Source organism: Lates calcarifer, linkage group LG24 (assembly GCF_001640805.2).
Source record: "Lates calcarifer isolate ASB-BC8 linkage group LG24, TLL_Latcal_v3, whole genome shotgun sequence".
Taxonomy (NCBI): Eukaryota; Metazoa; Chordata; class Actinopteri; family Centropomidae; genus Lates; species Lates calcarifer.
Window position 1 is genome coordinate 2,167,201 of NC_066856.1, and position 25,419 is coordinate 2,192,619.

Sequence of the window (25,419 nt, forward strand, 5' to 3'; positions counted from 1 at the left end):
TTCACAACCAAGCTCTCACTGCACATTTACTCATCATATTCAGACTAATAATGACGATTTAATAAAAAGAAGTCAATATTCATCTAAAAGTGGAAATATTAAAAGAATAATTTCACATTTTGGTAAATATACTTTATTTTATTCAGGTTACCAACTTCGGGTACCTGGCTGCAGTGAAATTTTGATGCCATGGGCTTAATCACACGTAAGCAAACTAAACCACAGGCACATATTTGAACTCAATTCACCATCATGGTTTTAAAAAGTATGCAGGTGCAAAAGGAGCAGGACCTTAGGCCTAAGATTTAAGGATATAGCCTGACTATGACACCCCAGGACTTCCACCTAGGCAAATACTCACAAGTTCACTATATTAGACAAACACAAAGTTCCATTAACACACTCTCTCTGGTCTATGGGGAGAAGATATAGATATTTAATTAGCTAATTGAACACGAGTGTAGACATTGACTTAACATATTACATACAAATCATAACAAATTGCAAGCTTGGAATCAAAACATGGATGGACGTGTGATTAACAGCAATCTTTGCTGGCAAAAGTTACAGTAAAAAACAGCTGACTGGCAATTTTGGCTACTTAACTCTTGGTGGATGGTATTATGAGGAGTCAAGTTACCTGTGATAGTCTCATTTCTGAACACTGCACTTGTCTTTCATCTTTTCCATTTTCCATCATTCTCATTCCTGCTGCCTCTGTCCCTGTCTTCCTCTGAACTGATTGCTAATGCTGGTCCTCATCTCTTTCTTTCCCTTTTGCCTTCTTAAAGTATCTCAATAAACTTGTCATCTGGAATGACAAAGTTTATTAGTCATTCTTGAAAACATTCCAGTAATTAGCTAAGTTGCATAGAAAAACTGAGTACCATTGCAACATGTTGTTTTCATTCTTCTCTCTGCTGTGCACTTGATGTTAGACAGCTAATGTAAACAAGCTAGCTGTTTACAGATCTAAAGTAATTTTAAACTTACTCTGTACCTTGCAGAGAACCTATTGATACAAATATTATATAATGTTACTTTGTAAGCCCTGGGTTTTTTTAATCAATTAATCCATAATCGATATCTGTCACAGTCCTTTTCCTTCAGCCAGGTTAGGTGAGAGTGTGACTGGTTTGCTTGAATGCCGTATGGGTTTTTATAAGTCATGCAGAAACTTGGCTAGTCCTCGCCGGCTGTGAGCTTGAGCAGCTGTCTATCAACACGGTAGATAACCAACCGTAATACAATTGCCAGTTCATCTGGTTTTGGTGTGAGAACTGTTCAGGAAGTGTGAGGGTGTGAGATTGATGAGGAGATTGATAGAACTGTCTGGTAAATGTAATAGTGTATTTAGAGGGAACAAGATACAATTAGAGATGAATTAGTGAAGATGGGAACATGCAAGTTATACATGTTTCAACTTGAGCAAAATTTTGTGCTACAGAGACTACAGGAAAACTGAGAGAGACTGAAGGGAAGAAACAGAAAGAGAGCTGGGGTTTCCAATGAGTTCTGAATCCTGCATGTTGATTCATCTGTTTCTGGCTAGTTCACACATAATGTCAATACAGCTGATACATTAGCTGTTCAGTGCAGATTAGCATGGCTTCTACAAACTGGCCAGCAATAAAACATATATAAATTACTGAAAGCAAAAATTTCTACCTTAGCACACCTCAATGCTACAACCAGCAACCAGTTAACAAAGCCTAGATTAAAGCAGAGGGAAACAGTTAGCCTGGCTCTGTCTGAAGGTAAGAAAATACACCTTTGAGAACTTCTAATGCTCTCTACTTAACTTGTTGAACCACAAATAAAACCACACATTGTTTTTACACTTCTTTTTTATACTAACCAGACAGATGTTTTCAGTCTTAATGCAAAACTTATCTAACTGGCTGAGCTTTAGCCTTGTATTTACTGCACAGATATAAAGGTGCTATCCATCTTCTCATCTAAGTCATAGCAAGAAAGTAAATAAACCTATTTCCTAAGGTTTTGAACTACCACCTAAAATAATCAGTTCTGTTGTGCTCCATCATGAAATTAACTAACTTTTCTAAACACTTTATTCTGAGGCTAAATAGGATCTGAGCTAATCTAAACCTTGTCTTTTAATTTCATACTAGTATATTGTGGCGCTTGCCTACAATGGAAATGTAGAGCACACAGTCCTGATCTTGCATGATGACTCTCAGGACATCCCTGAGCAGGAATGTTCAGAGAAAAAAAATAATGTTATTTTCTGAAAATTTAAATATATCTTCCAATTTAAAGTTACTTTTGAGGCACTTTAAGGTGAGTAGGGATGTGCAGTTGCTGGCTAAGTAATGATGCAAGCATGATGCAACAGAGAAAATGGTACAGGCTCACACATAAGGAAAGTTACCGGTGTGCTCAGTCACTGAAGTTGAGGGGGTCAAACAGTTAATCCACATATCCCTGTGGGTTCAGTGTTTTTACAGGATGGAGTCATTCCCCTGTGCATCATTTGCAAATGTTCCTCATTGTCTTGAACTGCAATGACTTATAATCATGAGGGACATAAACATTCTGACCTCTGCTCTCTCATGCCTGCTGGTCAATCACTGTATGTCTAAATATATGTTACACTGTATATATCCATTATGGCTACCATCTGGAAAGTAAAGTAGCATATTTATGATTTATGTTCCCTATCAACAAACTCCTCCCGCCTTCAGCTTTAGGCCCCCTGCAGAAATGGATGTGGACTTATGAGCAGAAAAGGAACATTATCAGCGGACTATTAAACAGCGTTCTGCCAACAGGAGGTGGCAAGAAAAAAACAAAGGGTTGTCTTAAGGCAAGCGGTAGGAAATGTTTCTTTTCAAAGTGTGTTATACCCCCTGGTGATAAAAAAGGGAGCAGAAAGAAAAAGGGTGAGTTGTTGAAAAGCATGAAAAAAGTTTACTCAGCCCCAGGTGCAGGGTGTCCCCTGCTGATGTCTTTTCACAAACACTTTGTTCATTTGTCTGGTTGATGGGGTGGCTGGACAGCTTACTGGACGGGTGCCTGGTCACTGGGCCAGTTCCTGACTGGAACATCAAACTCTGCTAGCATGAACTACGTCCACATCTATTTTCCCTGTCCCTTTATGCCCACATGTGGTGTAACAAATCAGGCTGAGATTTAGATGTTGCCTGAAGTTAAGATAATTCTTGAAGTGTCCAGTAATTTGTTTTCCATCATCTGTCTTTGCTCTTGTAGGTGCCACAACTTCTTTCCCTCAGTAAAAGAGATACAACACAGCTCTGCTGTGCTTCCCAAATGTCCACTAACCAGTAAATGGATGCCACCTCTGGGCACTGCGTTTGTCTGGCCAAAGCCCCCAGGGCTCAGTGGGCACTCCATCTCATTGCTGGCACAGACACGCCATTCTCTGTTGGAATCTTTAGTTTCAAAGAGTCTTGCTGGGTGTAAGCCGTCTCCTCTCATTGTTTGGTGATGTTGTTGCTGGGTAGGGGGTTTGGAAAAGTGTGTTACCAGCCCGTCCCCATCATCCCACCCCAGCTACAGCTGACAACAGCTCCAGCAGAGTGGCTGCTGCCATCTTCATTTACAGTGCTTTCGTGCATGTGAATGTTGCATAGTTAACAGCCCTCTATTGACGGTTCTGTTCAGCGCAGAGCAGCAGGGGTCAATTAATGAGCGGCCCCTGACCATCAGATCCCAATTATGGCTTTCAGAGCACTCCACCGTGTGCCCCTCAAATACCCAGCTCCATTTGCCTTATAATTGTGTAATTAGAGTTTGTATCAATAATTGAAGCACCAGTAGGGACATGTATTATTCTCCTGTTTGCCTCATTTGCTAAATTGCAGCAACATTTTTGCTAATGATGGACTTAGGCATGTACCTCTCTGCATTATTTATCAGAATTACAAAAGCTTCTCATGTCACTGACATTCCTGTTTACTACCCACTAGAGATATTTTATTTGATAGATTCAGTATATCTGATAAAATTCTAATTACTGTGCCACGTCTGCAAGTTACTGTAGGATTATATGTTTCTAGTTTTACATGTGAGAGCATTTTGGTGCCAAATTGTATTCTCATATTGGCTGATATTGTGGATTATTTGTAAAAAAAAATCCATCTTGTACATGTATGTATCTTCCATATTGTACTTCGACCATATCAGACATATGTATTTTCTGTATAAGAATATGCATATTTGTTCACAAATTGAGTGATACTTGTATTTGAACATTTTCCTGCAGGCATTTTGCATGACAAGGAGTCTATTTTTCTTTTTTCAAATAATGGAAATCTGGTATTGGAGTGAAACTCTTGTATTGCAGTTTCCTGGTAATGGATATGGGTTATAGGTTTCACACACACACATATCACACACACACACACACAAAACACTATGAAACACAGCCTGTTGCTCTTTTGAAAAGACCTCGGGGCAATTTAGTGATAAGCACTTCCTCCAAACACAATGCCGGATTTTTCTTTGGTACTCTCCCTAACCCATATTGTGTGACAGTCTTCCCCAATCATGATGTCAATAAACGTACACCTCTGCCCTTGTTTTCTTTCTGTCCCATAAATGTTTGACAAGACAGCCTTATTAAGGGAGAGGAATGTTATTTTTCACTTTTCAGACTTCCTCAGGTACATTGTCTGTCACAGTCGCTTCAATAAATAATGGGTTGTACCACCATTTCCCATACAGTGCAGCCTCATGACATAAATATGAATACACCTTTGACTTGACATGGAGTAATGAGACATTTGACAGCTATGACAGTCATATAGCTGATGGTGCTGCCAATAGTTTGGTGCAACTATGCTATGCAATCAAAATCTTGAATAGACATGGCCAAGAGCGTGAATTCCTCAAATCAGCACAGGAACCTTTGCCCCAACTGTCCATAACAAATCACACATGGCATCCCAAGCTCATCTTGGGTATATGAGGAAATCAAACCACAGCCTGGAGATAGATATAGTAATTAATTCTAATTGGGATATTTGAGCAGGACTGGGGAATGATGGAGTAAATGCTACTCTGGAGCAATGTTTTTTGATGGAGCTAGAGCCCCATATGCTGTACTCAGGAGCACATCTGTGCCCGGTGCCCATAGAGAAATCCCCTGGCAGAAAACACTTCAATACTGCAAGGAGGGGAGGGAGAGAGAGCAAGACACCGCAAGCGTTATTATGCCAGCCGGCAACAAATATCCATCCTAATTGCTCCACAATTGTATTAAACTAGCTATTATGTAGCAATTAAATTTGTTTAAGCCTCAGCTCCAGTTACAGGTTTCAGTGTGACTAATTAAAAACAAGGGAGCAGGAAAACCCCAGGCAGAAGCTTTCCCTAAGCTGGAGCTCCAGCTCCCCCGTCATGACTGTATTTAGAGTGTCAATCAAGACAGAGTCAGAGGCAAGTCATTCAGGCAGCCTTTTTGATTCAACCTATTCACTCCTATAAGCCCCTTATCTAGACTGTCTCTGTATAGTTCCAATTATCCCAAAGTGCCATGCATTTGCGTTCAGAAAGAGAGGAGGCCAGTCTTCCCAATATCCCTCCCTACTTCTGTGCTGTACATTGCCCAAGTTACAAACTACGAGTAATAGTATACATACATATTCATACATCTTTTTTCCTTTCACTAAAAGTACAGACTGCAAAAATATCACAAATCGTGGAGCTCGTGGTATGTTTTCCATTGCACCATCTGTTGTAGTGGTTAGGCTGTTCTTTAACGAAGGTCCATTTAGTGTGTTTTGGCCAAAGTCCAGCCATGCTGAGCCTGTTTCTGCCTTCCCGCTCAGGTCATCAGAGGTGAGATGCAAACTGATGAACACACAGAGTACAATAATGAGCCGTGAAATGAAAAGGAAATTAATTGGACCCCAATAAAGAAAAGATTAACAGAGATGGATTATCCAGTCTGACTGTTTTTAGCAATTTTTAAATTGTTTTTGTACTGAAATTAGCATAATTTATCACAGCAGCTGTTAAGATTGCAACATAGTCATACTATATACATAACTCAACACATCCGCAACAATACTGAATCCTGTGTTTCCAATGCAAACAGGCTTTAGTTTGCTCTCCATTGTAGCACAAGTTACTTTAATCAATTACTCAGTACATATTACTCACACAGTACATTACTCAACAGCAAAATTAACCAGTTACATTTATTTGGACATTACTTGATTGTTACTCAATGCAGCATCAGTCTGTCCTGAGCAATGATGTGACAGCAACCTTCCTCAAATTAATGAAAGGAACCATCAGATACCATCATGTTTTCTGCCTGTTACAGTTTGAGGTTTGACTTGAGTTATTTTAATGCCATAATCTTGTTGTGTCCACTTCCTCTTCAATAATTTAATGGAGCTGGACTGGGCAATCAGCACTACCAGTTGTGCATCTAGATGCACCCAACCCAAAACATTTGTTTTTTTGCAGATTTTCTGGAAATTTAGTTAAAGTAGGCACTAGATTTGCAATAAAAGCTGGCTGTTGTGGCCTAACAAGCAGCAGTCTGTAGTTTTTTAAATATTTACTGACTGTCAACAGCTGACATTAGCTAAGCCCTGTAATTGTGCTCAGAACCCCTCTTGTCCCAATAATGAAGCTGGAGGTTTACAAACTGTCCAACTCAACAAAACCAGAAAATTTGTGAGTATAGGTTACCAGCTGAGAATGCACAACATGTATCCTCATAGTTACCCTGAGTATAGAGTAAATTCTCCTCATTTGTAGAGGCTAACTGCCTCCCCATAACTCCAGCCTCTGCATCAAGATAACACATTATTAACCAGTCACTTCACTGAATGCACAAACATGAACAGAATAACAGAAATGTACTTGGATTATTTTTTTCAATTGTATCCCTTATAGTATTATTATTGTAAAAAGTTATTTTACTCTTCTCCTGCCAACACTTTACTGTGAAAGGCCTGGGATAAAGTAGTATAATACACCTCTCTGTTGAACCATACTGCACTGTAACTCAGTACTGTGGGGTGAATTACTGTAGCCAGGTGTAAGGCACAAGAGGCAGCAAGTCCCTGCCCAGCTGCAGGCTGTCAGGGCTCATCTCACACTGACACACTCCTGGCCTTTGAGGCTTTCTGTAAACTAGTTCAGGGGATCTCACACTGACCATGACACAGGCAGAGAGGAGTTCCAGTACATCTCTCTATTTTGGCATTATTATCTCATATAGTGCAGTTTTAATGACAGGAAAAACACAGCAGTCCTCTTAAACTGTAACAGACCTAAGCTCAATCATATAACACCACTCAAGTGAACTTACTGGGCCTGCTAAAGCACTTCATCAGTGGCATAATTTAAAATAATCAAAGGCTGGAAACATTTAATGACCATTCATCAAAGTACAAAATATCTCAAATCTACCTTAGACAGCAGTTCTAACTATCACACAATCAGCACAGTTTGCCTTTTGCACAGAAGCAACAATGAGTTCAAATCTGACTCATGAAACCTTCATTGTTCCAAGGCACTTGGACTTCTCCACATGGGGTTAAAGAGTACGTGCAGTGTGTTTTGTGCTCAGTGTGGACTGCAGTCTGTCTGCCAGAAGTAATAACATGAGTGATTATGTCTCATTACGTTAACCATAGATGCTTGTCTACTTTCTTCCCATTGTCCTTGAGTGGTTTGGCTTCCAATTACTAAGTTTGTTTTTGGGGGATAGGCGAGAAATGTCCCTTAATCTTTAGAAAACCACAGTTTCTCTGTAGCCTCGAGTAAGAGTGGCAGTGAGGAAATGCCAGAATGGAAAGGAATTTGTTAGGGAGAAGGATACGTCAATCATAAAAGTTAAACAAATCTCATGCTGCTTGGAAAAAAATACATTTCAAATGGATTCTGTAATATGCTCTATTTGCTGGCTAGTTTGGAAAAAAACATGTTTAAAACATTAGTTTAATCACTAAAATGGTAATTAAGCTGCATAATCTCTGTCCTAATTTAACATTTTATTTAATGCACTGCAGTCAAAACATACAACACGAGCTTGTGGAATTTCTGCAAGGTGTTGAGCTGAAAGCAGTTTATTCATCTTCATGCAATAAAAAGTTAATGTCTGTTGGACTCAAATGTTGCCGTGGCAGGATGATAATGTATTATATTAACCCCAGAGACTGATGCTGCTCTGCATGGACTGAACTCCTGAAGGGGATTATTGTGCTCTGCCGAAGTTTCATGTCAAGACGGGAAATTCACACAGAGATTAGAAGTTAATACGTATGGCTGCTGCTGATGGACATAGCTGAGAAGTTTAGATGCCTTCTTCTTTCTCCTCCTCTCTCTCTCCAGCTCTTTCTCTGCCTCCCATGTCGTTTTTGTTTTTGGTATTGATTGCCTGCTACCTCTTAAATTATGCATTCTGCAGCTCAGTTCGGAGGGCTCCCAGGTGGGTTTGTCAAAGAGAGAAGACACATGTACTCGGGCAGTGTGGCTAGGAGCGTCAGAAATCCATACAGGTCACAATCATGTCACCCCATCAGTTTTAATCAGCCGAGCCTGAATACAAGCTGGTGACAGGGCTTAGAGGTATAGGGGATGTGCCTCTGCGGCTGTTCCCCCGACACACACAGGATCTGGTTCGATACTGCTGGATGCCACTGACAGAGACTCATTATCATCAATGTGTGGCTTGTGGCTTGGCTGGATGATGAGACAGAAACTGGTCTGGGCCTGTTCGACAGTGTGTTCCCATGCCACAGTGCAATTTGGGCTTGATAGGTTATCGGCATCTTCATCACCCTCTGCAGGTTTTACACTGAGCGTAATGATGCTCAGTGATATACTGTGGCTCTCTCACATGAGAAAACTTGATACCAGTTTCTCAAAAACCCACAGATTTTTGAAAAAAAATATCCATCTATCATAAACTGCACACTGTACACAAGGGTGTGTAGCAGTCTGTCAGAAAATAACCATTTCATTTCTTAAACACTTTTTCAGAGAATGAGTAACATCCCAAAACTAGCATAAGAATGATCCTTGAAATAAAATTAAAGTTAATTTAGAATAAACAAAACCAAGAGTCAGTCTACAGCCATGCCAGCAGTTCTAAGTAGGAGGCTGTATTCAGACACAATGGTGTTGAAAGCTAACATTAACATAATAACATGCTCAAAATGACAATGCATAATGTTTAGCAGATATAATATTTGATAATTAGTACTAAATGCAATGTTCAGTGAGGTTGGTGGTGATGCCATTAGTTTTGTAGATACTTGGTCATAAACCAAAATATTAGACAAAAATTTATGATGACTGACTGAATCCATGGCACTTACAGGGCTAATGAAAGTGTATTGATTACATCTGAACACTAAAATGTTAATAACCTCCTAAACATACAAACTCCATCATCCTTGTGTACAAATGGTGGGTCGTGACATTATAATTAATGGATGTGGAGCGGATCATGTTGCGGCTGTGTCTCACCGTGATTCTTCCCACGGAAGGGCGAGTCTCCAAAGGAGGCCAGTGTTCCTTTGATGAAAACAGTCACGGAGCTCGGAGTGTTGCAAACCTAAAGGAGTGAAAACACAACAGGGTCAAAAGAGCAAATCCGGCCTTCTGTTCTTGCTGCCTTTATTGTGAAGTTTGCGCAAGGCACGGTGTGATTTTCTTAACACTGCCAATGAAAAGAGGCTTGATTTTCACAGGCCAGCTGACCTGCTAAGAGCAGGTGTGTCTCAGATACAGTTTCAGATTTTTTTTTTCTTTCCAGTACACTTCCCAGCTGACGATACTGCAGCTTGATCCAAGTGCTTATCAGGATTTAAATAAAGGCAAATCAAGAGTTCAGCTGAATTTCTTCCCATTTTGTTGTTTCTATTTTTCATCTTTTCATCTTCCTGATTGTTTTCCAAAGTACTGTGGCTACTGTGACTGAGAAAGCTCTGGGAACTTCACCTGGATAGTAACACCAATCATTCGAGTAGACCAGCTTTGTTTTTTTCACTCTCTCTTAACTGTTTCCGTAGAGTATGTAACAATATATGAACGACACGATCAGCAAAAAGCTTTCTCATGTTTCCACCTTCAGCTTTGGAGAGGAAATATCTGATCTCTTCCTGTAAAGGGATATCAGGTGAGGAAATAACTATTTCAAGTCTTTTGTAAAGCCAAATGAGGGTCTCTTTTCAGGCCTAAAGGATTAGTGTATGTATAGAAAAGGTTTCTAAACACACACGAAAAAAAAGGAAGGCAGTTTTTTATGTCTTTATCTTGAACAGTTAATACTGACGTATATTTCAACTTTACAGTTGCAATTTTGAAGTTTTAGTGGCTTTGCAGGTTACATGCCATCACTTTGTCATCATATCGTGCCTGTTTATACATTTTATGTAAGCAGAAACAAGCCTGGGAAGGAGCCAGAGACACAACATCCTCTGTCATGAGGTGACTCTCTCTGACCCTACATACACACTGCTCAAAATAAACCTACACTTGAGTAGAGAAAAACTGAAATGTTTGTTCAGACTCTTATCTCAAGATGTACATTTCCTTTGGGGTTGTGCAACGTGTGCTGCATGGTTTATGTTTGAGCCTGTAGGATACATTATGGAGCCTTCAGGAAGATGTGCACAACTCACTTCCCTCCCTCTGCAGACTCCCAAGGCGAGTCCACCAGTACAGTTTAACCAGACTGTTACTTTAACCTGATATATTGTTGGTAAAATAAGGGCTTAGAAAGTCACTCTTTAAAGCATGGAAAGCTACACAGCACTTGCTCATCTTGACAAATCATTTAATCTAATGTAGAATCTGCAATCATTCTTTTATTAGAAGTGAAAAAAGCCCCTCATTTGATTTATTTCTAGTGCAAATGAACCTGTTTCAAGGCTTTTAGTACATTATGTCATTTCCCAGAGAGTATCTCATTCCACAGTAGTTTAAGGTTTGTTTTATTTCATCTGTTTGAAATCTTCAAGTGCTCTGGGAAATTAATTTTTAAGCAGCAATATGAGAGTCGTTATGTTAGACACTGCAGAATAAAACAGTTTTATGGAAAGTTGGATGCATAATGACATAATACAATAGTGGGAGTCATACATCTGCTTGCATACTTATTACCAACTATTTTCCAAAGCATAAAAGCATAGTTTAGATTTGATTTTTTCTGCCTACTGCATAGCCATTTATATTATTAACTGAAATGGGAAGTAGTGCAGAAGTTACTTTATCACCTTGTCATACATTGTTGTAAGTTGTATTGAAGATGCATGGAAAATAAAACCAATGCCAGCTTTATTCTTGTTGTTTGCATTGCTGTTGAATGCACACAACAAAAAGAAAAGGTGGTGTAACATCCTACCAAATGTTGAAATCAGTATAAAACTATTCATGTACCTATTCTGAATTAAACATACTGCTACAAGTAACATGTTATTCATCCTAACCAATGATATTTTGAATAGTCACTCCAGTAGGTGAGTGTTCACCTCTGTCGCTGTATGGTAGTCATCAAGGCTCTACACTTAACCAATGTAAGGAGACCTTTTTAATGTCGCAAGAAAGTAAATAAGTGAAGGATTTTTCACAAAATTTCGCTTTTAGCAGATTGATTTTAAAAAAGGCCACAGGTCTTAATGTCTATAACAGACTTACCAGCATGTGCACGCACACATGCATATCCACAAAGAGAAGCAGACATGGGACAATAACCTATGGAACTGCTCTGTGTCTCTGTCCCCACCTATCCCGTCTCACATGACTACTATGACCTCATTCCACCTGAGCCGAGCTCCCAGCTGCCTCCTAGAAGCCTCCAGGCCAGAGAGTGGTGCCAACCATAATCTTCCACGCCTTCAACCCTTTCTTCTGAGCTCATTGTCATCACGTCACCTCCTCCACAACCAAACATGCTAAACTGAGGCTGGGAATATTAAACACCATGTCAGTGTTAACCTGACCTAAAACATACATCAAAGAATGGACTTACTCAGGTGATGTTCATGACCGGGTGCCTGGTTGCACTAGCTGTTTCTAAGTTAAAATCCTAACCTAGCTAACATGCTACAGTCTTTACTGAGTGCAGATTTACGAAGAATGCACCATACAAACTAGTTTTATATGGATATTAATAATATACACCAAGTAACCAGCAAGTGTAACTGTTACATTTGTATAACTGCGTAGTTAATCCAACTAATGGAGAAAACCACTGTTCGCCTGCTGAGCCTATTGAGTAGAATAGCACTCTGAAATATGGTCGACACAGGTGACATGACATTTGAAGTAAAGTTACATTACTGAAATATCAGAGAGAAATCATTGTATATATATTTACACAGCAGCTACTGTTGTCTGTTATTCAACAGTTCCAGCAGGCAAATTAAGTCCCTCAAATGTCCAAATGTATTTTCACAACAGTGTTAGGAAAGTCCAGGAATTACATCAGTGTCCAGAACTGAATCTCTTGAAGGGCTGGGAAAGCTTGAAGTCATTAGTAATAACTGGGACTGTTTAGTTTGGCAGGCTGAAAAAATACACAGAAAGGTGTTTTTAATATTAGTCATGTCACTTTGTCAGGTAAGCAACACTGGCTTTGCCTCACTCCAATTACTCTTTATTGAACAGTAAAACTTTTAACGGCTGTAAAGGACAAGAAAGCTCTGTTAGATTAACTCTAGCATTCCCAGTTAATGTTTTCAAATGTAAACATTTCCAGTTCATGACTGCAGTAACGTCATTGTTAGTTTTGAGCAGAAGTCAACTGTGAACTACACAAAGAACTGTCAAATTAGCAGATTCATAAACATTTACAGCCAGGGCAAAAAGCATGGTTGAAAAGATTTGGAACACAGCCATAGTCCTGTCCACATCATGTTTCAGGTAGTGAGTAATCCTCTTGTCTCTCCACTTTTTGGTCTGGTGTTGCTGCTTCTCTGAAATCACCCTTTCTTGGCAAGTCTACTTGCTACAGAACAAGCCTCTCTCCTATTACAAAAGGCTGGGCTTAATAAGCGTCCAGGCTGTATCAGCGCTGTATTCAATTTCCTCAGATCTTGAAAACGCCGCCGTAAAAGTAGCTGAAATTTACTGCTTTGCCCCCTCAGGTTTTCTTAAAGGGAGATTCCCTTGTGTTGGTTCTTTTACTCCTGCCAGAAATATTGCTCTGCACTCTTCATTGGGCCTGTGGGAGAAATATGGAAATTTTACAGTAAGAAGTTTAGAAGCAGTGTAATTGGAGATGGGCCAGGGTGAGACGCCCCCACCTCCCCCATGTCCTGCAGCATTAGAGGCCTCCAAGCTATGATTGCATCTGCATGCTTTACACACAAGCTTTCTTAATTGGACCAGGCTTCAGTTGAAACTTTAAAAAACTCAGGCTGCACCTACGAGTGAATATGTATGTGCTGTTCTTATTGCATATTTTTGTGCAGTTCTAAATACAAGTTATTATGTCTACTGTTGTTCAACTTTTCAGTCATGGTGAACTGTAGTTTCTGTGTGATTGTTAACAAAGACCTCTTGCCATTTAGTAGCTGCTCCAAAGCTTTTGATCATATCACATGATCTAGGAGTTCCAACTACATAGAATATAGTAGTTAGAACTATATAACTAAAACTGTAGCTCAAACGTAACTGTTTGTGTCAAAGAGTCAAAGGTGCTGCAGTTAAAACCTATTCAGAGAGGTATGCCAGCAGTATGTTATTTCAATAAAACAAACATAAAAAAAAGTACTTATATGTTGGAGTTCTTCATATTTGCAGCAAGCACTGAGACAGAACAGTCACAGTCATACTGTTTTATGTAGGTATACTGGAAAAGGAGAAACTTGTTTTTATAGGTGGAAATGTGGCAAAACCAGTTATGAAATGAGTGTACAGGTCGTGACAGCCACTTGTTGACCTCTGATGTAATCTTTTCTATTCATTTAGGATAGAGCATTATCACTTTTTTTTGGTAAATGATATGAAGCTGGGAATGCAGGAGCTAAGTGCCCCTCTGGCTGTCTGTCATGATTCATGCTATCACTGATCATGATGCAATACCCTGCAAAGTGAACTACTGCAGCAGATTATTACAGTGGTAGAGTACAGTAGAAAGTACAGTCTCATAACTCATGGCCTGCAGGATTCTGTCCATGGGAGTTTAGACTGACAGAACATGATGTCAGTGATTAGTTCTGTGGATTGATCTTTGAATGCACAGAATAGGTATACTCTGCAGCTTTCAACAACAAACAACCTAAATGGCAGAATGAGCTTACCAAACCAATTAGCCACAGTAAAGGTAGAATGAGTGTTGATGGTTGTCAGAGGGTTGAGTCATGCACATTAAGATAACATCAAGAATTACTCTGCAGTGTGCTGACTGACAGTTGTTCTGTTCCCATTCTCTTGGCCAAGAGAATGGGAACATTAGATGAATGTGATCACAGCATGTCGATCAGTTATAAGCAGGGGTGAACAGGGTGCAACAGGAAATATTTCCCAGGTGACTGCTGGAACAGAAGTCAAGTTGCGATGGTATCTCTGGGTACTGCTGTGAAGGACAGAGTTATCACTTGTTTTCCATCTGATTGGAGCAGATGTGAATCAGCAATAAGGACTGGAAGTACAGAGGTAGAGCACAGAGAAAAGCTTTGATAACATTCAATAAGTTTGGCAGTAGGCTGGTGTACACTACACTGTTAGTCCCTGTTTTCACCAAAAACAACATCAAGAATGATCATAACTTTTCCTTGTAGAAAAACGTTAGTTGGGCTGAACTGTGTGTCCATAAGCACTGATGGAGGTCTGAAAGACATGCGAGTCCTACCCACATGTGTATGTCTCTCACTAAATATACACATATTAAAATATATAATCAGAATCAACTCCCTTGGCCAAGTAAAAGTAAACATTGAAGGAGTCCGACTCATTTTTCTGCTCTTGTCAATAAACTAACAGAGGGCCGAGAATAAATGTACAGGAAGATACTCAGACAAAGAAAACTAAACAAAAGCAGCATAAACATATAGCTCCATATAGCTGTAGAGGCACATGAGTGTGAAAAAACACAGTGTCTGCACAGCTCAGATGTGTACTATCAACTGTATAAACCCAGTTATGGTCTGGTTGGTATTGTGCAAAACAAGTGGTCTAAATATTGTATGGATAATCAGTACTTACATGTGTGTGTGTGTATGATGAATGCACATGTCAGCTATACAACATCCACTTAAACTCAATAAATCGATATTATGCAGGGCTGAAAAGAGCACTGAGAGGAAATTGTATTCAAGTAGAAGTAAAATTAGTCGAGTAAAAATGTATTGATAAAAATAAAATGCACTGTGAGTAAACATTACTGTGTTCCATTTTTAAAAGGGGAAGAGGAAAACAAATGTTATATGATAGAACTATAAGCATCTATAGGGTGAAATGAAATATCAATGCATTCCTGAGTGAGAACCACACCAAACCCTTATGTCCAAACTGACAGTAATTTCCATCTCTATAGACATGCACTGTGCAGCCTGTGTATACAACTCAATATCAATTCTAAATATACCTCCTCCTTTCTGTAGCCTTCCTATAATCAATTAGAAAAGAGGACAAAACTCAGACCATTAAAGAAAAATGAATAAAAGTAAATAAAAAGGAAGGACAACATGGGCGGAGTCCAAAGACAAGCAATATTAAGCTACATAATATTAAGCTGCCACTTCTTGAATTAACAGGAAAATAAAGCAGCACTATAATATGCCATAATACAGAATGTAAGTAGTAACCCTATGTTTTAATGAGATTTGTGCCCTGAGTGCAGTGTGGTTAAGTTTAGGCAAAAGCACTTTGGTTAAGGTCTGGGAAAGATTGTGGTTTCAGTTAAAGATTTAAAAGTAATCACATCCTGTCATGCTTCAAGTCACCGCTGACTTTCCCAATATTAAATCAAGACCACAATCTTTCCTTAACCTTAAAGCTGTTGTCCCTGTGTCCAAAACCCCTACCTATAGCGGAGGCTCTCTCACACACACACAGGCAGGCCATGTGGACAACGTGCCATATGCATCGGAAAGACTGAAATATGCTGTATCACATCTCCCCTTAGCTTCCTCTTCCTCCTCGGCTGTCATTTGTTTACTATTTTAAGCTGTTTGCCAAGGAGGAAAAGGCAGTTTTTCATTCCTAGAACCTCTTCTCCCTGCTATTCCAAGTTGTGTTCATACAGTAGTCGACTATTATGTTGGCAACTCCCCCTAGCTCTGATTGGTTGTTTTCTACTTTTGCAGAATGGATTACTGCATGAAGAGGAGCCGCACGAACCTGTTTTTTCATTCATACTGATCAGAATATTTTGAAAATTGTGGCAAATTTAACAGAGCTGACCTACAGCAATTATAACCTGTGAGTGCCTCAACGTACATGCTACATCACATAAAAAAGTTTATTATACCTTAGGTACTACAAGCAGATATTGTTGTAGGATGTTGTTGATGTTCCCAGACCTCAAATAATTTTACTCTGCTTTGGATTGATTGGTACAAACTAGGTGATTGCTGTGCGGAGCTGAATCAACAGCCCTGTGGCAGGTTAAACCTCCTCAGGAGATTAGTGTGGTTAATCTGTTAAATATGCCAGTCACATTCACATTTATTTAGTTACCACTCCCAAAACACTGAAGGCTCGACTCACCCAAGTTTACCTCATCCAATGAGGATGTCTCTACCTCCAGAGTAGCTCTGTATCCGAGAGGGGCTTGTACATTTTGTTAAACCAGAGTCTGGCACAAACAGATACTTAAATAAACATTGTGGATGTAACTGAGGAAATAACTGTCACAGCTTAGTTTTGAGGATATGAGTCAGATAGTGAGGTCACTTATTCTGACAATCTGTTACTTTAAATCTTAAAATAAGTGAATATAATACAAACTGAGGTCACATCTGTAACTGTACACATTTGACATTGCCAGCACATTTGCACTCTATGATAATAAAAAAAGGAATTATTTTGAATTTCTACCAAGGGGACTAATAGCAAAAAGCACCATTAGTCTTGTTAACTGCCTCTGTAAAGGATTCAAACCACAGGATTGAATCTGAAAGGATGTGAATAGATTTTAGCTTCTTTTTCAACCGTTTGAACTTTTGCTTATGGAGAGAATGTGAACCAAGAGAGGGCCACCTTCCATCATGGATCCATCGTTAAAGAAACCCCTTGCTACCAATCACACACAAACACACACATACAGTGAGCACTCAAGCAGGATGTTGGTTCTCATTCTTCTTCGCAGCATGGGCAAACAACCGACCTGTGTCTTTTTCACAGTCTGCACGACAGCCTCCTGTCCAGGGAGCCGTTACTCCACCAAGTGACTTTTCTTTCCGGTCGTTTCAGGGAATAATGGCACACAGAGGCCAATACTCCACAGTGACCGGGGCCTGTTATTCCTAGCAACCGCCTGAGCTGCTCAGGACATTAGTCAGAGTTTTGGATGCTTGTGAAGCATTAAGCCCCAAGTTCATTTGGGGGGTGGGGGTGGGGTTAGTTTTTGCTTTTAGGAATTAGATGCATATTAAAGTGATTTATTCACTCAATAGCACTTGATTTGTAATGAGCAACGTCTCAAGGCCATGATTAAAACAAACCTTGTCCTATTGATTGGCTGTTGAAACGACTATTGTGAAAGATCGCATATTTATTGCTGTCAATTCGTTCTTATGTATAATGTACCCGTGAAGCAATTCAGTGTTATCAGACCAAGCATTTTTATTACATTCATTAAAAATAGATATTTCTTTCAGCACACCCACTACACCTTCTACTTTGGCTCAGTATTGACTTTCCAGAAACACAGTAATTTGCAAGCTGCTAATAAAACATGCAGAACCACCATTAGCCTTTCAACAGCACTTCAAGTCAGCCGACAAGCAGCATGCCAAGTGTCTAACATTATCATTTATTAACACACGTTGTCTCAGAGAGCAAGTACTACTGACAATGAGAATATGCATTTTTAAAGTTTAACAAAGGCTGTTTCTTGTGTGGCCTTGTATAGTTGGTTGAGGCAATTTAGAAAACATATGTCCAAGGTATTTACCTCTAAGTAATGCGTCAGAATCTGTACAGATCAAGGTGTCCACCAACAACTGTCAATTCTTGATTTTGTGCCTGTAAAATATGAAAAGTGCACAAATTCCAAAAAAATAACAAGAAAACTAACATGATTTCCAAAGAGTATGAGTATAATATACCGTATGCTGTAGGTGTATGTGAGGTGTGTGCTTGAATGTATGTACCACTGTTGATGTGTGTGTGCATACATTTGGGCTGGGATTTGTAAAGAGGAGGAGCCCTTGGATTTGCCTGAAAGTACCTCTACATTTACTGTATGTCAGTGTCTAAATGCAGCAACTTCCACACATTCATATAAATGATATTGTATTATTACAATCATCACTATACACCAAAAAATTGTAGACACAGTAAAAATGACAGCAAAGAAGATTCCATGTATTTGATGACCAATCAAATAACAATTCTTTAGTGAAGCATTTCAGTTATTAATGCAACACAGGCTGCTGTGAAGTGTGATTGTGTGTGTCTGTTCATTTACATGTGTGTCATACTTGTAAGGTGGTATCACTGCCATGAAAAGTAACCTGATGAATGAATAAATGTAAATGCATGTTTGTTTTGATTGTGTAGTATTTGGTCAGAACTGTAATTACCTAAAAGAGGAAATTTAACTTACAATTCTTATCTTTCTGCCAAGACAGCTCTTTTACATTAGTGGTTTTCAGCTGAAAATTTCACCAATTTCAGTTCAACATTGAAAACAGTGATGAGCATTTCTTGTGTGAATACCTGTCTAATAATAAGTTCATTAGCTTACATGCTAGGAGGTTATTTCTGAAAGGATTCAATTTGGACCTAAAGAGACAGAGCTGAGCATGTGTGCCTGTCAGAAGGGAAGAAGAGTGAGTTAAAAAGAGTAACAAGCCACGAACCCAATCCATCACACTTGTCTTCAGTACTGATAAACAGTCTAGAGCACCCTCTGCAATGTTTGTTTTTATTGTGTTTGTAACATTTGTTCTTAAAAATCTTCCAGTGTGATTTCAGTCACAGTGTAATGTGATACATGTGTTATATATTGTAGTTTCTTATGTGGAGCATAGTGAAGGATTGCAGTGGCTGAGTCTGTCCTCTGGAGAAAGCCCTGGAGAGAGGGGTTTACAATTGATTTACAGTCTGTTTGACCCCATTAGGCCCATGAGCACCTTTGTATCCACAGCTCTGGGGAATGTGTGTGTGTACATATATATTTATATATATATGTATGTATGTGTGTTTTTATGTATTGCAGAGAGATAGAAAAAATGAAAGACATAGAAGAAGGCAGGGGTGGGGTGGTGGTGGTACAGGAGGCTTCCAAGGCCACTCCTGAGGTTCTGAGCATTGCATCAGGCCCATGTTTATTTCATAAACATTCTCCCCAGCTGTCAGTCTGGGAGAGATAGTACGCGCTCTCCACCTCCCCCCTCAGCTACCCACCAGGGTAAATAAGCAGCAACACACCTGCAAAACTGGTGTCCTCACATGAAATGGGAAAGTCTGCCTAATAATAAACAGCTACTTCAAGTTAAAGCTGGGGTTAGAATTTGATATAAAATACAGACTCCAGATTCACCTTTTGCTCTTGAATATTAAGTACATTTTTTAGCTTTTAAAATAGAATCTTTCTATATTTGAAATGCAGCCAAAGATATATTGTTACAGCGAGGGAGGTCAGAGCTCTTGTCCAGATTAAAGGTCAAACAGGCACATTAGCCCTAATATAACAGCTAAACATCAATCAACAGTGCTATACTTCACTCTGCTCTCCTTGGTATCTAGTGATGAGAGACGAATGACTGGAGCGGATATAGAGGTCTAAAGGCCCCCTGTCCCCTGGGTCCCACCACCCTCTGCACTCATGTGGAAAAACTCCCAAAAAACAAATGCTTGGATCTTCGCCCTGAGGCCATAAAACCTATTGACTGTGCATCTCCCGTATTCATTTGGAGTGTAGCATTCATTCATACCCCCACCAAGTGTTATTATGACATATCTGCCTTTTGCACTGTGTATATGTGTGCGTGTAACTTAGACTGGGCTGGTTCTCCCCACTGCCTCCTGGTCTTATGTAAATAGAGCTGTCAGCCACTTGTTATGGCCGGGCTGGGAGTCATCAGGAGGCCCTGGCAGCCTCTGGGTCCCTGGTCTCCATGTGATTCATAGCTGGCTGGGGGACAGAGGGGGGAAGTTCAAGTCTGCCCAAATCCAAACAGTGAGGGAGGGGAGGGGGAAATGGAACAGAGGAAGGCGGGAAGAAAGGAAAATATGGTGGTGGTGAGGGTGTGAGGGAGGGTAGGGTATAGTGGTGAAGGATGATGGAGCGAGGAGACACTTCGGGTGGATTGGCAGTTTGTACGGAGACAAGTGCTGCAGAGGAGTTTGCTACGTTGAGCTAAAGATGAACTCAATGAGTTTGGGTTTCCCTGACTGTCTTCCCCTCCTCTTCCTCTCAGTCACTGTCACTCCAATCATCATGGTGGTTTATCCTTCCTGCACTCTTGGCCTCATTATTTTCTCTTCCTGCATCTCTCCCTTATTTTGCCTCTCCCTCCCCTTACTCACATTGATTGGCATGAACCAATTTCTAAAACTTTAATTTCCGCTAAACCCCAAGGAACACATTGCCTCCAACTATTCTCATGTTTGACTCAAAGTTGCCATGCAGTGAGGACTCATAATGATACCGAGGAATGGAATCCATGGCGGTATTTGAATATTATAAACATTAGCTGGAGGTGAATTTGGGCTCCGTTGCTGAACAGCCCCTTAATTGCTACATAGCTGAATTTTTACTTTCTGGGACCTAAATTATGAACTACCAGACCCAGCAAATTAATAAAAAATGAACTACTGGATTAAAATAATTGCGCATCAAGAATTCTATACAGGCAGTATCCCTAGAGCTGTGCATTGTCACTCATGTCCTAGGATGCATATAGAACCGGTGGTATCAACATTACTGCATATTGTGCAACTAACCTTGTCTCTTACAAAGTACATTTAGATAATACCATTTTTCTTTGCCAAATAGTCTTTGATGGAAAGTCATTTCTGCCTCAATTATGTTCACAGGTAACATTTACCAGTAGAGTTAATATTACGTCTGCACATAAGTCTTAGAGAAAACATTGGAAGCAAAGTTGAGTGTGTGTCCTGCTTTCTATGTGCTGTTTATGGTACTGAAACCACTTGGTTCAAGCTGTACTAATTAATTTTTCATATTACCAGTGGATCGCAAAAATAAATGCTCTTATAAACCCATTGTGGGCTACATGTCTTACACCACACAACACAACAATGCTAGAATTAGACAGTGAACATAATAGAGAATTTAGCAGCTAATAAAGCCAGATGTTCCCCTCAGGAGTTGTTGGAGACCAAAACTGAGCTAAAAGGAGCATGAAACTAGATTAACATGCACCAGATGGCCATGTGCTCTATCTCTACTGGATGTGTAAATAGGCAATTATTTGCTAGCACATTTGTGTTAACAACATTATCAGTAGATATCATGTCAGTGTAGGGTGCCTTAAAGTCTCAATTAATGCAGCTTTAAAGGTAATGAAAGGTTGTGGTTTCCAGATTGAAAGATTGAAATAAATGGATTTCTCCTATTGTTGATACAAAGCGCCATTTTTTCCTTCACTATAGTTTGTAGGATACAGGGTTCTGTACTTGAATTATTTCTGTATAGGCAGAATAACATAAAAACTACTCATTTTTGAGAATATATTAAAAGCTTCTCTGTGGAGCTTTTGGTCCCTAGTTGCGCTGTGGAGCAGCTATTCAATGGTTACACACTGTTCCACTAATTTAAAGGTGGCATACACTAAGATATGCAGCAATGTGCCAGCAACAGCACAGAAGGGGAAGACTGCAAGCTAGAAAACATGCATGCAAACAAAACTGGATAATGATGCTAATGATTTTAGTTTTACAGCCAAAACAATAAGTTCCGCCTGAGCACCAAACCTGGTGGCTTTGCAGCTAACCAGTCAACTAGCTTTACTAGCCACAAGCTTGTGAACATAGTGGGGCATTGAGCAGCTAAAGCACCAGATATTTTCCTCAGGTAATGTTGTAGTGGGGACCAAATAAGAGCCAGAAAGAGACTGAATATTGAACAACAAATGAATGCATGTTTCTCCGTGACTACTAGATGTAAACAAACATCTTTTTGCTTTATATTTTATTAGGTGATAATCCATAATGTTGTATTTACAACTTGTCCTGTTCCTTCCAAGTAAACAAGAAATATTAATTACTGCTGCTTTAATAAAAGTAAAATACTGTAAAGGAATAAATAAATTAAATCACACGTACCAACAACTCTGCAACATCCCTTCACTCATTATGTACTTGGATGTACTTGGTTTACTTCTCCAACTGCTAATCAGGATACGCATAATTACAGTGAAATAGTTTTGCATTTTGAATATGACCTTCTATTGGTGCTTCAAGCAAGGGAAAGTGTATGTTTCCGCCTTGACCTTGACTCATTATCATTTTCATACAACAGCTCTGACGGCTATCAGCATTTCAATTATATCTTTGTGAATATTTAATTTGGCATGATGGTCAAAACAACCCACTTTATCTCTCTTCAGATAGAATTAAGTCTCCAAACCAGCTCTCAGAAACTCCACTGTTTCTCATTATTCCCCCATGATGATAAAATAAAACTTCATGCCACAGTGTGTGTGTGTGTGTGTGTGTGTGTGTGGGTGGGTGGGTGGTTGGAGATACCAGATAGCGCTTTAATTGATTCTTCTGCCAATTGATGCTGAAATGAAGACGGTGATAATCTCAGTCCCACCAATTGAGCTTTTTTGATGGTGTGTGTGACTGAACGCTGGAATACAAGACTGCTGCTCATTGATTGGATTACAGAGTGCACATTAAGTCTGAACTGATGCCACATATGAGTTCAAAGAGTGATGAATTTGCAGAAGTAGGGGTTTATCTGGAATATATTGGACTGATAACTGCATCAGATACCCTGTTGTCATCCCACCTCTGTAGAAGCTTGGATTCTGCAACTGGAAATCAACATGAAGATGTCAGATGAGGCCTTGAAGAAGTTTGCTGATGTGATAAAAACAAGGCCTGAGGGGAAAATTTGCAACATTAATAATCACATTAGAATATGAATGGTACATGTCAGCAAAGTATCTGGAGACTGCAACTGTTTTTAAGGCATATTTATTTGTTTTCCTCTTCCTCTTTAGGAGACTCACCACCTTGACTATTTCCACTGTCTCCTTCAGATCAGCCTTGTACAGTAGTGGAATAAATTTGGATTAATTGCAGCCCCGGTGCCAGCTAGCTCCGCTCCGCTCGGCGACTGCTGGGATGCGAGCAGAGAAATCATCTGCCACCTCTTCCTTGCACTGTATATCCCCTTGTCATTGCACCGCAGAAGTCTTGCCCACTAAAACAGAGGTAATTAAATCTCCCCGTTCTCATTAAAAATACAGCTGTCTACCACCGAGCACCACGGCTCCACTAAGCGAATGTAAATTTTCATTTCATGGTGCTGAGAGAGAGGGAGGCTGTTCTCCGACAGCCACCATGCCCCTGCCAGTTCTGTGCAGAATAACTGCTCCCCTGAAATAACTGTCCTTTTGTTTCCTGCAGAATTACATAGGGAAATGGCCCGTGTGTTATATAATTTGCGGATTAGGTGCAGTCATGGGTCTCTCGGTTACTGCTGGGAACAGTGCGGGTATTCAGGTCTTTTTCTTTTTTCTTTTTTTTCTTTTAAAAAGGGAAAAGGTATATGGAAGGATTCAGAGATGTTAACTGATTTTTAATTGGCTTTTCCTATTAAAAAGCTTAGATGCTCCTCCAAGATTAACACTAGGAAACTTCTGCGAGGTTAACCACTAGTTGACATGCCATGCACATTCCCTCTCCATTAAGAAGAAGAATGGTTTTGCTGATTTATAAAGATTGGACTAAATTAAATGCTGCATGCCCTGCGGAAGTGCGATGCGCTGAGTGTAGGAGGAAGTCAGGCACTTGGACTGACTGAACTTTAATGATGAATATTCTTAACAAGGCTCCACACAGCTGTTGTAGTCATGATAGAAAGTATAAGAAAGGCAAGGCAGAATAATAATAAACAAAAATGTGTCATTTTATTTTAAAAGTTCAAATTTAATGTTACATATACTTTCTATGCTAAAAATTAACCAAGCAACATATACTGTCAATGTCATTTGTGTCTCAAAGTCAAATAAGAACACTATCCCTTTTCCTGAAGAAAAAATATTCAGAAATTCATTGAAAAAAAAAAAAAAAACAGCCTTTGTCTGTCTGCTACTGAAGAATCACCAAGAGAGAAAGTTTGTGTGGATGGTTGGATGCACACTGTTCCTGACTACCTATCGTCAAGGTTAGTTTCTTTTAACCATGACCATGATCTTTCCACAACCTTAAAGTTATAGTCCCTAAGATTTTAATTAACTAATTAACTTTAATTAACTTTATTTTGTTATTATCAGCCTCATAGTGTATTGTACTGCTCTCCCATAATAATGTTAACTTACTGGTAATGCACATTCAACATTTCCTACTGATGCTGCTTCACTTTAAAAACATTCAGCTGGTGAAACTCAAGGTGGCTTTTATTGTGAAGAAGTCACAGTAAGTGTAATGTATGTCACAAAGTGTAGCGCTGAGTTTGTTTGGCTGCACTATAAACAGACACCATCAATTGCTCTTCTGTTGTATTTCTGACAATGTAGCTGCTCAATGAGCATTTGCTGTAGGATTTAACAGCACATACTGTTACCAGCTTTAAACAGATCAGCCAGGAATGGTGAGAATTTTAACTAATGTTTTTGTTGCCATAATCAACCGTTGCCATATACAGATCCTGTAGGAATAAATAAAAACAAAAATGCTGCTTTGGATGTTGAAATCCCTTCAACAATTATCTGGAACCACTGTAATTTGATTAATTCACATTTTAATTCACTTAAGTACTTTGCTGATGTTGGGGGATCTTTGTCATCATGGTGGAACGATCGCAGTCATGCTTGAAAAAAAGGTTGACTGTCGATAGTCATGGTGTATGGGGTCAAGTCTTATGTTTTGTTGACCTGTCCATCCACCACAGTCTCCTCACTATGTGGACTTTCCTCGTCACAGTTACCACAGCTGCTACAGGGTGCTGTCACTTCAACATAAACAGATGTCAATTAGGGGAACTTGCTGAAATGAAATGACCTTCTTCTAGGGAGAACAGTCTCTAAAAACATTGTTACTGAATGTAATTTTGCAGAATTGTGCATTCTGTCTGGTGGTAGGATTTGACAA

The 25,419-nt window shown here is 39.6% G+C and overlaps 1 long non-coding RNA gene across 3 annotated transcripts; it reads right to left on the bottom strand.

Moving 5' to 3' along the window:
* Positions 1-414: 414 nt before the first annotated feature.
* LOC108898310 (uncharacterized) lies at positions 415-17,432 on the bottom strand. 3 transcript variants are annotated; one of them, XR_001963432.2, is made up of 3 exons: positions 17,288-17,432; positions 9,478-9,565; positions 415-5,835 (listed from the first exon to the last, which is right to left on the bottom strand). It is a non-coding gene; the product is annotated as an uncharacterized LOC108898310 (long non-coding RNA). The 3 variants fall into 3 exon arrangements; XR_001963431.1 differs by lacking the exon at positions 17,288-17,432 and adding an exon at positions 16,669-16,888; XR_001963433.2 differs by lacking the exon at positions 17,288-17,432 and adding an exon at positions 15,984-16,206.
* Between the last annotated feature and the right edge of the window lie 7,987 nt (positions 17,433-25,419).